We start from the raw sequence: 16,171 nt of genomic DNA, 5'->3' as shown, positions 1-16,171 counted from the left end.
ATTAGGAATGCTTATTCCTTGGTTTAGGAATAGTTTATGAGTTTGATCTCCTTGTGAGAGGCTTACATCCATGATTAGTTTTATGGCATGGTTTGGGTGTTGTTGTAGCTTCTTGGTTGGATTTCTTATGGAGGAGGTCATGCTTACACAATTTACATCTAAAGGTGTGTGTAGAAGGACATGATATAGGTTATGATTTGCATGGTTTCTCTTTGGTCTTGGATATCTTCCTAGATGTTCAATTTCACTTACATTGGATTTGAGATTGGTTGGAGATTATTTTAGGTGTACTTTTAGTACACCATTTTCAAACTTTAAAGTTGACCTCATAAAGAGTTTCCTCAAATGTTTATGGTTTTTCCCTAATCATATTTCTATGAAGTTTCAATATTCCAAGGTATTTGATGCAGAGGTTCCATGGATTTAGGTTTTGACTGTTAAAAAATTTAGTTTCAATAAAAGCACATGTTTTGTGAAGATCTATTGTCTATGAAGATTTAATAAAGGTTGACGAACATAATAGATGAAAGTCCAAAATGTAGATGTAAAATTGGAAGGAAAGCATGTAAAGAGATGAATAGAGGAACAAATCTATGCCAAGAAAAAAGAGAAACTTTTACTAAAATGGAGAAGTCATTTTCAGATTTTCCATTGGAGAAGAAAATGTTTCATTTTCCACCAAAGGGAAAAGCGTAGTGGAAAACTCATTTTTTGCTATACCTTTCGCAGCCAAAGTTCAATTTTCCACATGAGGAGAGAAAAGGAAAATCTCAATCCAAAATGAGGATATATGGGGTCTAGTATCAAGATCACTTTAGAAAAGTAATTTATGAATCAATCTACATCAAAATTGTGTCCACTACATGGAGGTGGAAAATTGAAGATTGGGCACTCAAAAATGGAATTTTCACCAAGTATCAAATCAACAATAGAGAGATGGAAAAGAGCTCTTAATTGATTAAAAAAAGAATGATAATCTAATAAAAATTTATCTCTTGAATATTTAGACATCAACATGACATTAAATATGAAGTGGAAAATTCATTTTATGTTATACCTTTCGTAGTCAAGTTGGAGTTTTCTGCAAAAGGGAGAAGACAAAAGTCAAATTTCCACCAAGGATGAATTAGAGTGTTCTATAACTAGTGACCCAATAGCAAAGAAGAAGTATTAATTGTTAATTATTTACAAAGTGTAGCTATTAATAGAATGTTAAAATTTCACCTACAACAAAGAAGTGGAAAAATGAGAAGTTGGTACGCATTTTGACCTCCATTCGGGATTTTCTACCATAGGCATTCTAGAGACTCATTCCCAAAATTCAGAAAAGAATCAACATGGTAAGCATGGAAGATAACATACTGGAAAATTGAAGACATCTAGTTTATAAAGCATTTAAAATAAGAGTGGCTAGAAACTTCATTTTATCAATTCTAATTTTGTAACAATCATATAGACCAACATTCAGTAGCTCATTTCTTTTGACTCGGTGATTATATTTCCTATTGCTTCAGTCAGAATGCAAAAAATTAGGTTTGGAAAAACATCTCCAAAAAAGAGCTCAATCCAATAGTTTAGAAAATTAGATAACATACTGGAAAATTGAAGACATTTGGGTTATAAAGCATGTAAAAGAAGAGTGGCTAGAAACTTCATTTTATCAATTTTGATTTTGTAACAATCATATAGACCAACATTCAGTAGCTCATTTCTTTTGATTCGGTGATTACTTTTCCAATCGCTTCAATCAAGATGCAAAAAATTAGGTTTGGAAAAACATATCCAAAAAAGAGCTTGATCCAATAGTGGAAGAAAAAGATATGCCCCCTGAAACATGACCCTTTTTTATTGGCAATAGTATTCATTGTTTAGTCCAGCTAGCAAAGGAAAGATTTTGATTTAACATTTTTGAATGTCAATTGGTAAAATATAATTTAAATATGTTAAGATATATCATTATTAACTTTAAATTAAATAAGCATATCAATTTTCAAAAGGAAAATGATGAGAATTCAAAGAGACAAGAGTCAGTTATGGAATTGAAAAGTCACCAAAAGAAACCAATTGAAATGTGAAGAGAAACTCTAGGAAGAAACAATTATAGAACTGAAAGGTCACCATTAGAGAATTGAATGGTTATGAATAAGTCTATTTATTATAAATCTTTGTTGGTATGGAGGGTTCTTCTTTTCTACAAAAGTAGGCATTGTTGGAGTATAGGGGAGGGCATTTAATTTTTGTATTTTGATTTATGCATTGGAGATTGAAATCTAGTTTTTGTAATAGATTTGGCTATAGATTGCAAGAAAACATAATCAAAGTGTTGTGTTCATTTTGTTTAAAAAAAAGAAAGGTTTATTTTAATGAATTAGAGTATTTGAGCTTCACTTTTTCTGATTACTTTCAATTGGAGTATTGTTACGATCAATTTTGAGTACTTTCTTTCATTCTTAGTCAAATGGTTAATGGGTGATATATCAGAGTACTATCATTCATTCTTGTTGTAAATATTAGGATGTTTAATCTTCATTTTTAGTTTGCATCATATTTGCATAATCATCATTTACATTGCATTACCAATGTCGACAAGTCATAGGAAGTGTGAATTCCTAAGGTTGGCTAGGTGTAGAATTGAACTCATTGTCTTAGTTAGTTTCATCTATGGATGGCTTAGTTCTCCTCTTTCATTCTTAGGTTAAGAACATACTTAGTTGGTTTAGGAATAAAACAAGATTCATTGAATATCATTAATAAGGGATTTGTACCTTTTAATTCAAAGGAAATCCATCAACCTCATGATAGATTATCCAACTGTTGGTATCAAATTGTTTCCCATAGGTTTGGGAATTTAATAGTTACATTGGAAAGAACAATCTATTTACCAACGATTATGATCAATAGTTTGTGCTCATGTATGTCATGTGAGAGATGACATGGTTATTCCTTTATCTTTTTCCTCTGTTGGTTGTGGAGAGTTTGGGAGATTGTTGGAGGTTTTTTATGAGATTTGTTCTAGCAAGTTATTGGTGTATATGTTGTGGATGTCTTTGAGACTACATGGACTCACTTTTTTGAGGTGTTGTGCATGGAAAGGTTATAGATTTGACATTATCATTTGTAGTGGGAGCTTCTTGGTATATATGTGGAAGGTATTGCTCTTGAGGCTTGTGATTGCAGGTTATAGATTGAATATGTTGATGTTGTGAGATTCACTTGGTATACCTTTGGAGGTATGGATAGTTGGATGGATTTAGCACTTGTTGTGGGTGCTATTTCAGCTATGGATATTTTGAAAACTATGGATACATTTGATTACCTTTGGATTAGGTTGTTGTGCTTGGAATTTCAATTGGTATAGGATTTTATTATCTTCTAATGCGACAAGTTGGGTGGCTTTCTCTTTGGATGACTTTTATGTATGTTCGGTGGCAGTGACATAATAGGAGGTGAGATCATTCATGTTTGAGATGTTGGATATTTTGATTTTGTTATGGGTACCAAGATGGAGCACATGTCATACTTTGATCCATGATGGAAGATGTACTAGGAGGGATTTTTTTCTTGTTCATTTATGTGGCTATAGATAGATCCTATGCAATGTATACAAGTGAGAGATTGTTGAGATAATGGGTGTTGCATACATTACATAATATTGTTATATTATATTATATTATTTTATTATGTAATTTTGCACCTAATTGGATGCACAACATGTAAAAATTCCCATGGGATATATTTGATGAGTTGTATTGCAACATAATGATAATATTTCATGTAATTATTTAATATTGGGGAGAAGAAATTAAATTTTCTATATTAAATATGGGGTCAATGGGTTAGCTAGCACATGGTTTATGTAACAACACTTGGTGGTTTTGTGGGACTTTCTTCTATATAAGTAGCCAAAAGGGTAGTTGTAGAGACAAGACCAAAAAAAGATAGAAGGCAAAAAGGGAAAGAGTCGAGCAAGACAAGGCTTGATACATTAGCCAAGGGAGCATTTGTGAAGGTTGGAAGCATGGCATGGGATGTGTGTGTTCATGCTTGTTTACATTGATTGTTTGGTTATGGCTTTGGCTTTGAAGACTTGCATGGTTTTATTGCAATGGTATTTTTTCTGAATAGTACATGATGATGGATGTTTTTGGAGGCTTGGTTTTTCCCTCAATGAGGGTTTCCTAGGGTATATCTCGTGTCACAATTTTTTTGGGTAAGTTGTCTATTCTCTTGCATGTGGATTTTAATTGCATGTTTATTTTAGATCTTTTATGGGTTATGTAGACACAATTATATATTTTTGATTGCAAGTTTATTTACACTTTTGATCTTTTGTGAATACTAATGCCATTTCTTTCATTTTAATCTAAACTGAAGAATATGGCCTAGATTTTAATTTTATTAATGTATTCAACATCTCATAACATTTGGAACTCTAAATGATTTTATTTTGGATGGGTAGCAGCTTGGTTGATGCATTTCCACCTTGATGTCCATATAACGTGGGGATTTGTGATGATTTTTCTTATAGAGAATAGGCTAAGTAAATTGACAAGCATAGAACCTCCTCCTCTAGATTTTCCTAGATGCTGATATGATTTTAAAATAATCTCCACTATGAGAAATATATATTCTTCTCATTTTTGTATGTTATCTGATGTGATTTATAGTAAATTGGATTCTCACTATTGATGCTCTAGGAAAAAATGCTATGAACAAATTGAGATCTTTCAATTTGATTTAAATAACTAGTGTAGATCTTAAATGATATTGGGATGATGAAAATTGATAAAATCTTACAAATATTGTATGGTTGGTTTGATTGTAGAATGTTTTTTAATCTCATTTGTAGGATGACATGAACTATGTAGAGAAACAACTAACTTTCTTCAAATAGCTCCAAAAAGAGTCCAAAGATATTTGGATGCTATTAGAATTAATTTTACTATGACATTTGGTAGAGAGACCTTCATAAGGATTTCTCTATGACTAAGAGCTTACAAAGTACTTCACCAAAACCTAACTCATCTTTTCTTTCACACTTCTTTTTTTATTTATATAAACTTAAAGTCATTCACCAAAACATAACTCATTGTTTCTTTCACACTCTTATGTTATTTACTATTTAAAATTATTTCATTCAATTGTTGTTTTATATCAAGCTCTTTGTTCTAAGAATTCTATATGAGAATGAGTTAGGTAATACCCAAGTTCCACGATAACCCTTCTGATTCAAAATGATTCTTTCTCATATTGTGACATTAATGTTTATAAATATTATAGTTGATAAAAATGTAAAAGTTGGAATCCTATTTCAAGAAAGCTATAAATGGTACTAGTTTCTTGGTCTCTTTTGTCGAAAGGATTTTGGAGGGTTGATTTTCATATTAGTCATTTTAGTACTTCATTCAAAGTTGGGCTTTAGAAAAAGTAATGTTGTCAATTTTTTCCTTTCCAAGTTTAAAGACTTGGATGGTGAGCTCGAAAATTATAGGCATAAAAGAACATAGACCCTGAACCAAGTAGTCTTGCTTGAGAAGGAAAGAGTTATCCAACTACAATGGGAGTTGGAGGACCTTCGTGCAAAATTCTTGGAGATAGAAGAGAAGTACAAATTGGATTAGGTATAGGGCTTATTTGGATGTTATTATCTTCAATACAAAGTCTAGGAGAAGAGAAATCTTGTTCAATTATCTTCCATTACTAAAGATGCTTAGATGTCTGAAAATTCCTAGGGCACAATTTTTATTGGTGTGATTTTATAAGTGTTGTAACCCAATGTACTTTCAATAGCATTCTAAAAGAAAATTAGAGGTTTGAGATTGAGCTAACAATGACATGGCCTCTTATTGTGGCAAGAGTTGCTACAATTTATGTTGTTCTTTTTCTATGGAAAAGCCTTGAAAGTTCTAATAACAAGAACCATCTTCCTCTAGGCCCAAGCGACCTTCCACTAATTGGGTAGTTTCATATTCTTCTTGATAGTAAAAGGCCAATTCACCAGATCTTAGCCTCTCTTGCTAAAAGCTATGGGCTAGTTATGCATGTCAAATTTGGCAGCTGCCTTGTTTTGATAATAAGCTCTATAGACTTAGTGATAGAGTGTTTTACAGTGAATGACAAGGCTTTTGGATTGAAGCCTTAGCTTTCACAAGGGAAGCATTTGGGGTAAAAAATTTCAATGGTTGATTGGGCTATATATGTCCCCTTTTGGATAATTACTCAAAGGATTTTTTCTCTTGAGCTTCTCTTTCCCAAGAGAATCTAGTCTTTTCCTCCCAAGAGATCCTAACAACTTTGTAAAGGAGTTGCTTCTCTGTTTAAGCAAGTTCAACTATAGAATAATGTTAACATGAAGAGTTTCTTCTCCTTCTTGAACTTCAAGATGCTCATGTCATGATCATTAATGAGAAGCATTTTGGAGAGGAGTAGGGGGTGTTAGTGGTGATTATTTCCAAGGTGATTGAGGAGACTTTTGTTTATCATGGGTATGTTAGTATTGGGAATTATATTCCTTGGTTGAAGTGGCTTGATTTGAAAGGGTATGAGAGGGAAATAATCAAGGTACAATCACATTTGGACTTGTATATGTAGACAATATTGAGGAACCTCATCCATCTATAGCCATTTGTAGTGCTATCAATATAGGTTTTTGAAATCCCATCTCAATGTGGTGGTAGACCCACCAAAGACTTCAAGATAAATATCCAATCTAATCACTGACCAAGCTGTTGTCAATGATTACTTTGGATATTTATCTTCTAGTAATTTTATTTTAAACAAATCATCTTGGTCAAAATTTTGACCAATTCATTGGTCATGGGTTTGGCATGTTGGACAATCAACAACCAACATTGCCTGAACTTTTGACCAACATTTGGTGAACATTTTGAACAAGATTGGCCAAAATGTTGACCAATGGTCCTCACAACAACAGAAGGTGTTTTGACCAAATGCTTGGTTGAACTTCTGACACATACAAGCGTTGGTCAAAATTTTGATGATAAAAATAGCGATATAGAAATTGATTGAACATACAACCAATATGGGTAAAAAAATTGACCATTTTAAATGAGTCAAAGTATATTAGTGATGTCTTGAAACAAAGACTTCCTATGACAAGTTTGCATATGCTAACTTGAGCGAAGTTGAAGTGGCATCTTATGCACTATGCACACTAATCAGTATTTCTGATATAGTGACAAAGAATTTGAAGAAAGAAGTGGACAAGCTAAAACTTTTTTATGTAGATTGTTTTTATAGAATAATAAGTTGATCAACATCAACCCACATAGTTTAGGATATGGTTTTGACACCCTTTTCCATTGATGTCAAATGGGGAGTAATATGTAAAGGAAAATTATATATGTATGTTCTAAGGAAATTGTGCATTGTAAATGTAAGGGGGAGTACACTTATGCACTTATATATTGATCTAAATGAGAGAAAAGGAATGTATTGATCCATTAAAACATGAATAAAATTGTTATGTTTTGAAGGCAAATTTGTGTAGTTACATTTATTTATTTATTATTATGTATGACATCATTTTGGAACTTAGCTAATTTTCACAAATTTTCCATCAATGCTAAAGGGGAAGATTGTTGGAAATATGGTTAGTTAGATATCTTGATAGTTGTCATTTATAGGAACCTATATTCAACATTTTATTTATGCATTTAGAGATACAAAATTTTCTATGTGTTAGATAGTTTGCAGTAGTATAGAGAACAAATGTGATGTGTACAGATGACTCATTAAGAGTTAGCTTATGTGCAGTTGAGGAAAGTTCTATGATAGTATCATGATGACATATATCAATACATATATGTGTATAGATAGCATGACACAAATTATGATCAAAATACCAGTATGAGTATTTGACAAAGTAGAACAAAGCATAGTAGATAATTGAGATGTATGACTTGAGGAATTATTTTGGTAACAAAATAATTACTAAGTCATAATGAGCTGACTTTTTTGGATGTTATTCCATAAGTTATTTTATATTATGTTGACTATGTGAAGACATGAAGGCCGACTAAGCATAGATTCACTAATTCGCCAAGTATAAGTAGAGATCTTATCTTGCGTAGTTAAGTAAGAAGATATGTGCAACATATGTGTGATCTATGTGATATTTGTGATTGATGTGAAGTCAATGAGATGATATGTGAACTATATCTGATGTATGGTTAGAGCAACTACAAATTACAATAGACAAAAGTATTATATGTATATCTATTCTTGTGAAGACTTTTATTGTATAAATGCATGTTAGGGTAGTGTACTCTTCTTGCATAGATTCTATTTGATCTATTGACTCCTAATAGGGTTGAAACAATTCCTAACAAGTTTGAGGCTTCTAACAAGGACTTGAGACACTATATGTACTTCATAGACTTTGAATAGGGTCAATATCCTTAACAAGATCCTTTTGTTTAGTGAGTCATCTTGTGTGCATCATCACCACTGAGGTTTTCCCTTGGCCAGGGTTTCCCTAGTTAACAAATAATGGTGTTATGAGTTCTCTATGTGTACTATTATATTTACTATTCACAATACATCACCACCATTTTTTTTCAATATTTCACTTCTACACTCAATTTCATCGCATGGTTCCACCGCATCGGTTTTAATTTAGATTATTTTATTTATTTCATCCATAATAAAATTGCGCATATGCAATTATCTTTTTTGACACAATTTTTAATTATTATTAAATTAATTAGATTGCATCATATGCAGGGCGGTTGTTATCATGCAATCTCTTTGCATGTTATTGTTTAGGATTTTTGACTATAGTTAACTTATATTACTTTCATGAGAGTACAAGGTTGAGAATTTTGGTTTTTTTCTTTTATAATGTACTATGTATTTTTAGAATTCTAAAATCAATTAAACATAGTTTTATTTTAATCCTTGGTTCTTTGTTTTTATCAGTATAGTGTAAGAGCTTTTTTTTTTAGATCTTCACCTTTGGATCCTCAGTGTCAAGGAGTTTGATCCAAACCCTAAGATGTTGGATTTTACGCCTCCTACACCAAAACTAGTATTATAAACAGAGGCATAGAGAAAGGCCATTGATTTCTCACTCAGTCAAATGCAAGACTGGTCATTATCTTTGAGGTTGCAAACCTAGCAATGAGGTTGAAAGGCCAGTAATTGAACACCCTCTAAATATCCAATCATACATCATTCCATGTTTGAAAAATAAGCTCTCTAAATTATAAATATGAACCCATGTAAATTAATCTTAAAATTTGGTAGAGAAATTATGCTTACACAAAAGTAGAAAGAAATAAATTAAATTTTCCCACAATTCACTCAAAATAGATAAGATGAGAATTCAGCTTGTCTTCAAAGAGCTTTAGGTACATAAGTAGTAAAATATCAGAAAAATGTTCACTTTTGTAGTAGGGAAGTAGTTTAGGGTTCACTTTAATGCCATGTAACCATAATATATAAAACCCTAGGTTCATAGAATAAATTATTCAAGTCCCACTTTGAAGACACAACCTTCCTTAGAGAAGTAAAAGACATAGCAAGCCTCAGTGCACTGATAGACACCTCTATATCAAACAAAGTATATTGGAAAGTCATCTCTGTAATGAGGAAACAATTAATTATGATAATATAATTTGTACCTACACATAGCTTATTATTAACAAAGGTATTCTCTATTGTAGAGCCATTGGACCAAAGCACGTGAGGCAATAGATGTTGATTCCTATTCTCCCATGAACTAGTGTGGTAGAAAATCCTTAGGTGACTGAAAAACCTGTAGATCCTTTGTTGCAAAGAGATGGTGTACCCTTCGAGAAGTTCAACATCCTTCATATAAAAAATCCATCATAATCTTCCATTGTGACCTCAGGTACAATCTAGTCATGAGCAAGCATGGTATTTACAAAATTGATGGGTAAATGAAGAAATTAGTAATGATGCATGGATGTCCCTAACGAGCTAAACACTAAAAAAATGACCCCATCCTAGTGTCTGTTAAACTACATATGTGCCATTGCTAAATGAATCCCCTATGCATACAATGTGGTATCCTCCTTTCTTGTAGTCTTTCATCCCCTCATCTTTTGAATCTGCGAAAAAATCCTCCTCGATTCCCACTAGCAAATCCCACTGCCAATTATTTTATATTTCAAAATCTGATTGTTGTATATTTAGGGTTAAACTAAAACTAAAGCAAATATAATTATTTTAGATTTATAAGAGAGTCTCAACTACCTTCTCTTATCTATTGGAGATCTAGCAAAAGAAGAACTTTCTAAGCATCCTAAGAAAATCTATGTGATCTGAAAGACAGTGAAGGCCGAACAAGAAGCCAACATGCATGCTGAAGGGCACAAAATCTACAGGTGTCTTAAGGTTCTCTACTACCACTAACCTATAAATTAAAACAATAGTAGACATCATAAGTACATGTATAGTGAGATAGGAAAAAGATAGAGATGAGTGATCACTTCCTTCAAAAAAAAATTATAATATATACTTGCAATGGATGCTTGTGTTTTTGTCTAGTCTCAAGCCAGTTTGTTAAGCAGTTAGTTTTTCTATTTAGACCATGTTTGTAGGCAATATCCCTAAGCTTTGTTAGTTATCTCCATGAAAGATATTGTGGCTAAGGGAAATAGATGGGTTCTCCTAAATGTGACATATCAAGTTGGTCGTCTACAACCAGCTCGATGTTAAGACCTTATCCAGAAAACCTATCACCGTTTAAACATTGCTTCCAAATCTCTCCTTAATCTAAAATATAACCTTAATTAATGAAGTAAAAAGATCAGATGGTCAATGTTGCTTCCATCATCTTGCACTTCTCAGTGGTAAATGTAGATTGTGGATGGAATTTGGTGTAATGAAAACTTTAGTATAGGTATATCTTCAACATAATAAATAGGGAGAAGACTAAAAGGTAGGATTGATGTTAAGCCATCAAAATTTAGCCGGCAATCGATGCATTGAAAAAAAGGGAAATAAAGTTAAAAGCCATGTATGTGTAGTGGGCACTGGTGTGCACTAATGCACTAGTGTGCACTTGTGTGCTGAAGAAAGGTATTCATCTTTTAATGTATTAAGCATTATTTCTAAAGCTTATAATGAACTTAAAAACTGGTCATGTTTGCCTTGAACTAAGGCATTAATCACTTAATTTTGAAAGGTTATGAACTTAAAAGTTGGACAATGAATCAAATTTATGATAAACTACTGAAAAGTAGTCGAGCATAATCTTAAAGTGATAAAGTTGTAGGAGAAAGGATTAACAACGTCTGAACAGTAAAACTAAAATTCACATTTTACCAAATGGACAATTGGTTTTTTCTTTATTTATTTTTAAATATATTAGATTTTAGATTATTATTTTGATATTATTTTAGAGGGATTCTATAATTATGATAGTTTTGTCATAGATACTCTCTAATTATTGTTCTTAAAAGCATTCAAAAAAGTAAAATACATATACTAATAATCAATCATTTATGTACTCTGGTTAGTCTCTTTTTCCATTGATCAACTTGTTCAACACAATTGAAACATTTCATTAATACTATATTTAACCACAAAAAAATGTATATTTTGAATGAGTTATTATTGATGCATGACCACGATAGGTAGAAGAGAGCGTTTTGAAATGACACATTTTGACCACTTTGTATTCCATGATCCCTACATAAAAATCTCTAAATATCCACTTAGCTTTAAGTTCTACACTTAGCTAAATTCACTATAAAAATCAACAAAATCCAACTTGATATTTAAAAATTCTAAACCCATAAAGATGCCTTGACGACTTCTGGATCTTTACCCTATTCAATACTTGCATTCATTAGAGGCCGTTTATTAAGCTTATAAATGTGACTTACAAAAGCTGTCAAATCTGCGACCGAAGATCCTTTCTATTTGACAGCATTTGCGGCCGTCGCCTTCAATTTCTCTGCGCGCTCTCTCGTCTCTTTTCCTTTCTCTCCAACCAGAACCATTCTCACAGCTTCCCTAACGCTTTCCTCCTCTGGCTTTCCATCTAAGTGTTCGCACAACTGGGTTCCTACGCCCAATTCTGCAAAAAGCTTAGAATTGAAGTGCTGATCTCCAGACATGGGCCATGCGAGAATCGGAACACCAAGAGAAATGCTTTCAAGCGAAGAGTTCCATCCACAGTGGCTTCTGAAGGCGCCCACTGAAACATGGGAAAGAATTACCAGTTGTGACGCCCAGCCGCGTATGATTAACCCTCTCTCTTTTGTCCGCTCCAGAAAACCCTCTGGCAAATACGTGCCAAAATGATCAGTCTCTGGATCTGAGGATGCCGGTTCCATTTTTGGTCGCAGTTTAATACCCCAAACAAATGGCTGCTCGCTGGCTTCCAGAGCTCTGGCCAAGGCATGTGCTTGTTCTTCTGATAAAACGTTGTGGCTTTCGAACGAAATGTACGCTACGGAGCGAGGACTTTTCGAATCCAGCCAGCAAAGGAGCTCCTCTTCATCAATGTCCACCATTTTCCCTGCTGTTAACGTCCCCTGCTCCACCATTCAAATTTTGTTGATGCACAGGGCCTACGGCCCAAACTGGTTTCGCCGTCACATTTTTCAAGTGCTCGACATAGGAATCCTCGATCCCGTGGAACGTATTGACCAGCGTTCCCGATCCTTTGCCAATCTCCTGGAAACGCTGGTAACAGAAGAGCTGAATGGGGTTTGAAAGGTCTGGATTGAGGAAAAATGGGGATACCTCGTGTTTAGACAATCTGAGAGGACGAGACAAATTGCAGGTCACCACAACACGGCCCTCCTCGTCTTTCTCCAACGCTTTTTGTAGTATCGAACACGAAATCGAATGCATCAGTGTCATTGAGAAGGCGCCACAGGTATTGAACAGAAAACTAGCAATGTTAAATTTTTGTGCCGTGTCGACAGCCCACCTAATAAATAAATCATAGATAATACACACCGGAGGTGCTGCTGCTGCTTTTTGGTTGATTTGCTCCTTCATCCAGTTGTTGAAAGGGCATTGGAGTTTTTCCAACATCTCCAAGATGAGGCTCCTCGACCCCACGGGAAGAAGATCGAACCTTTCTCGTCCATGTAATCCTTCCACGGCGGGCGTAGGAAGAGCAACCAGGCGAATGTCGAGATCAGCTCGAGGAAGATGTTCGTGGAGGAGGGAAACGTTAGCAGGTGTTGTGACATAACTGATGACAAGGCCGTTGGAAGCGAGGAGCTTAGCGAGGTCGAAAAATGGAATGAGGTGACCAAGTGCTGGAAATGGCACCGCAACAACGTGAGGCTTCTTCAAACCGCTCATCCTCGCCGACCAAAACACGCTGCAGAAATGAAATCACCTTGCAAGAGGGGATCTATTGTATACAATCATTTGATGCTGAAATGGGATGGTCTGAAAAATAATTCAGTGGTGTAGGTTTAGCTACGCTAGATGATAAAGGGACGCACCATAAGCTCTAGACAAAATGCACCTATCCAACATGAAAGTAACTCTAGACAAAATGCACCTCTCTAATATGAAAGTAAAATAATAAATAGTATATATTATTTGGTATCATATGCATCCAACTTAGAAAATGGAATAAGAATCAAAGTTTTCTTTTTAAATGTTAGTTGCAAAAATTTGTTAGAACTATTGAATGACAAAAATATATATATAAATTTCAAATGTTACTTTTGTAAAATATTTTTAAATGTTAGTTGCAAGAAGTTGTGAGACTTATTAAGTGTTAGTTGCAAGAATTTGTCACACTAATTAAATGATAGAACATATTTAAATTTCAAAATATCCCCTTCTCTAAATTTAAATCTTAAATATTAGTTGCAACTTTTTATTATACTTATTTTAAATTTTAAATTTCAAATTTCAAAATATTACTCTCAAAATTTAAATTTTAAATATTAGTTGCAACTTTTAAATATACTTATTTAAAAATTAAAAATTAAAAATATTAGCCTCTCAAAATTTAAATTTTAAATATTAGTTGCAACTTTTAATTATACTTATTTCAAATTTTATATTATAGCTCTATGTTATTTTCAAATTTTAATTCTTCTTTTTTCTGAAGTCATTATATAATATTTTTTGTTTTATTTTTAAGCCATTATGTTTATAGGTTTGGTTAGTTTTTTAAAAAAATATTTTTTTGATATATCTTTGATATTTTAAAAATTATTTTAAAACAATTAAGCTTTGTTACCTATGATAAAAAAGCTTGATTTATATTAAATATTATTATATTATTACTTTGTATTATTTCTTTATATAATAAAATTTACATATAATAAACAATATAAACAAGTGAAAGCAAAAATATTTACATTTATAGGTATGCTATATAAGATAAATTAGAAAATATCATTAAAATAATAATTTTAAATTTTTTTTTAAAACGTAAATGTTTTATTTGTTGGAAAGGAGAGTAATTGATATGATTATTTTTAATTACCAAATAAGTACTAGAACTTCAAGATAAAAAATTAGAAGCCATGTATCTCAAAAGTCAAAGGCAGATTTAATAAAAGGGGGCAGCTAGTGTAATATCACTATGACATTTCAACATGGAATCTCCTTATAGAGAGGCAGTGGGGATTCAAAAATCTAGTTGAAAAGATAAAAATTAACTATTAATAAGAATACACAAAATGTTTCAATTAAAGTCCTAAGTAATGGTAAAAATGAAGATCCACTATCAATCTTGGATGCATTGGAGTTTGAATGAATAATTTTGAGATTCAAGTCCTCTAATCATATGTCAAGTTATGGAAAACTATTTTTAATGATTGATGAAAATTATAAAAGTGAATTAAAATTATTAAAATTGTTTTATAAAAGTGAGTAAAATTATTGTATGGAGTTCTAAAAGACATACAACACATCTATCCCACCATTGTGAATAAATATGTGTGATGGACATGCTTCTATTATGTCAAGATAAATGTTGTCATATCCAACCATTCATTGGCATAACATCAAAAGCCTAAAAATAGTTCATAATATCTACCATGAACCAAGCTTGAGCATATCTCATTCAACCCTCAATTTCATATTTACAATACACTTCTCTTGGGGTGGACAATATTATCAAAACGTTAGAGAAAGATAAAATGAGAAACATACCTCTTTTTTTCAACCTACACAATCTTAGTTATTGGTTGGTAATGTGCAACTTTTCTACTCATTTAGTTTTATGTCACATCAAATCTTGGATATTAGTTGCCCTTATTTAATAAAACAAATTATATATTACATATTTAATTAGTTTACCATGATTTTTCTATTAATTAAAAAATATTTATTTATTATTTAATTGATTCAAATTATCCTTTTGTTTTATTGTTTAGTTCAAAACACATGTGGAAAAAAATGATGTTTTAGAAAGCATAGCATTCTTCAAAATAATAGTTTGTGTGACAGAGAGAGTGGGGGGCCGGGGGAGGGGGGAGCATAATATAGAGGTAAAAAGGGAGGGAGAGAACTAAAGAGGATGCTAGAGTAATAAAGTTTTTTTTCTTATTAATTATATCATATTGATTTTAATTATTAAGTCACTTATTATCTCTAGTTTGCTTAAGCTAAGCTTTGGGCATATGATAATTAATTATTTTATATTATTATTATGCAACTTAGGTCAATTATATGTTATGGCTTTGATCTCCTTTATAAGGATGATTTCTCTTTGTAATTAATCATTCATCAACTTTTGATAATAGAAATCTCTCTTTTTACTCATTAAGGATGTCTCATCTATGGATTTGAGAATTCCAACCTCCATAGCTTTTGCTTTCTCTCTTTCTGTTACATGTTTTTGCATGCAAATGATTCTTAGGAGTTGTGAGATTGATCTTTTATCAACTTCAACATTGTATAACAGCTCTAGATCTTCATTCTTATGTTCTGTTTGTGAGAGATTTGACATCGATTTTCAAATTTGTGACTTTTAGTGGATTTTGTATTGAATATGGGGGGTTCTATTTCTCGGAGCACGTTGAGCCCAAATGGACATCATCGTTGAGCTCAAAATGCTTGAAAACCCTCATTTTCATATGGAATACATCTATAAGATTGGATGTTGTTGAAATCTAAAGATTTTTAAACAAAAATTTTCAGCTAGGGCGTATTGACCTAGGCATGCAAAATGAGGTAGTGATTTCATTTT

The 16,171-nt window shown here is 32.5% G+C and overlaps 1 pseudogene; it reads right to left on the bottom strand.

Moving 5' to 3' along the window:
• Window positions 1–11,819: 11,819 nt before the first annotated feature.
• On the bottom strand, window positions 11,820–13,314 carry LOC149579733 (scopoletin glucosyltransferase-like; annotated as a pseudogene).
• Between the last annotated feature and the right edge of the window lie 2,857 nt (window positions 13,315–16,171).

This window comes from Cupressus sempervirens, chromosome 1 (genome assembly GCF_028749045.1).
Source record: "Cupressus sempervirens isolate cs-2001-9-10 chromosome 1, ASM2874904v1, whole genome shotgun sequence".
NCBI classification, from domain to species: Eukaryota; Viridiplantae; Streptophyta; class Pinopsida; order Cupressales; family Cupressaceae; genus Cupressus; species Cupressus sempervirens.
Note: the sequence above shows the minus strand (reverse complement) of the source record. Positions and strands in the feature narration are given on the sequence as shown.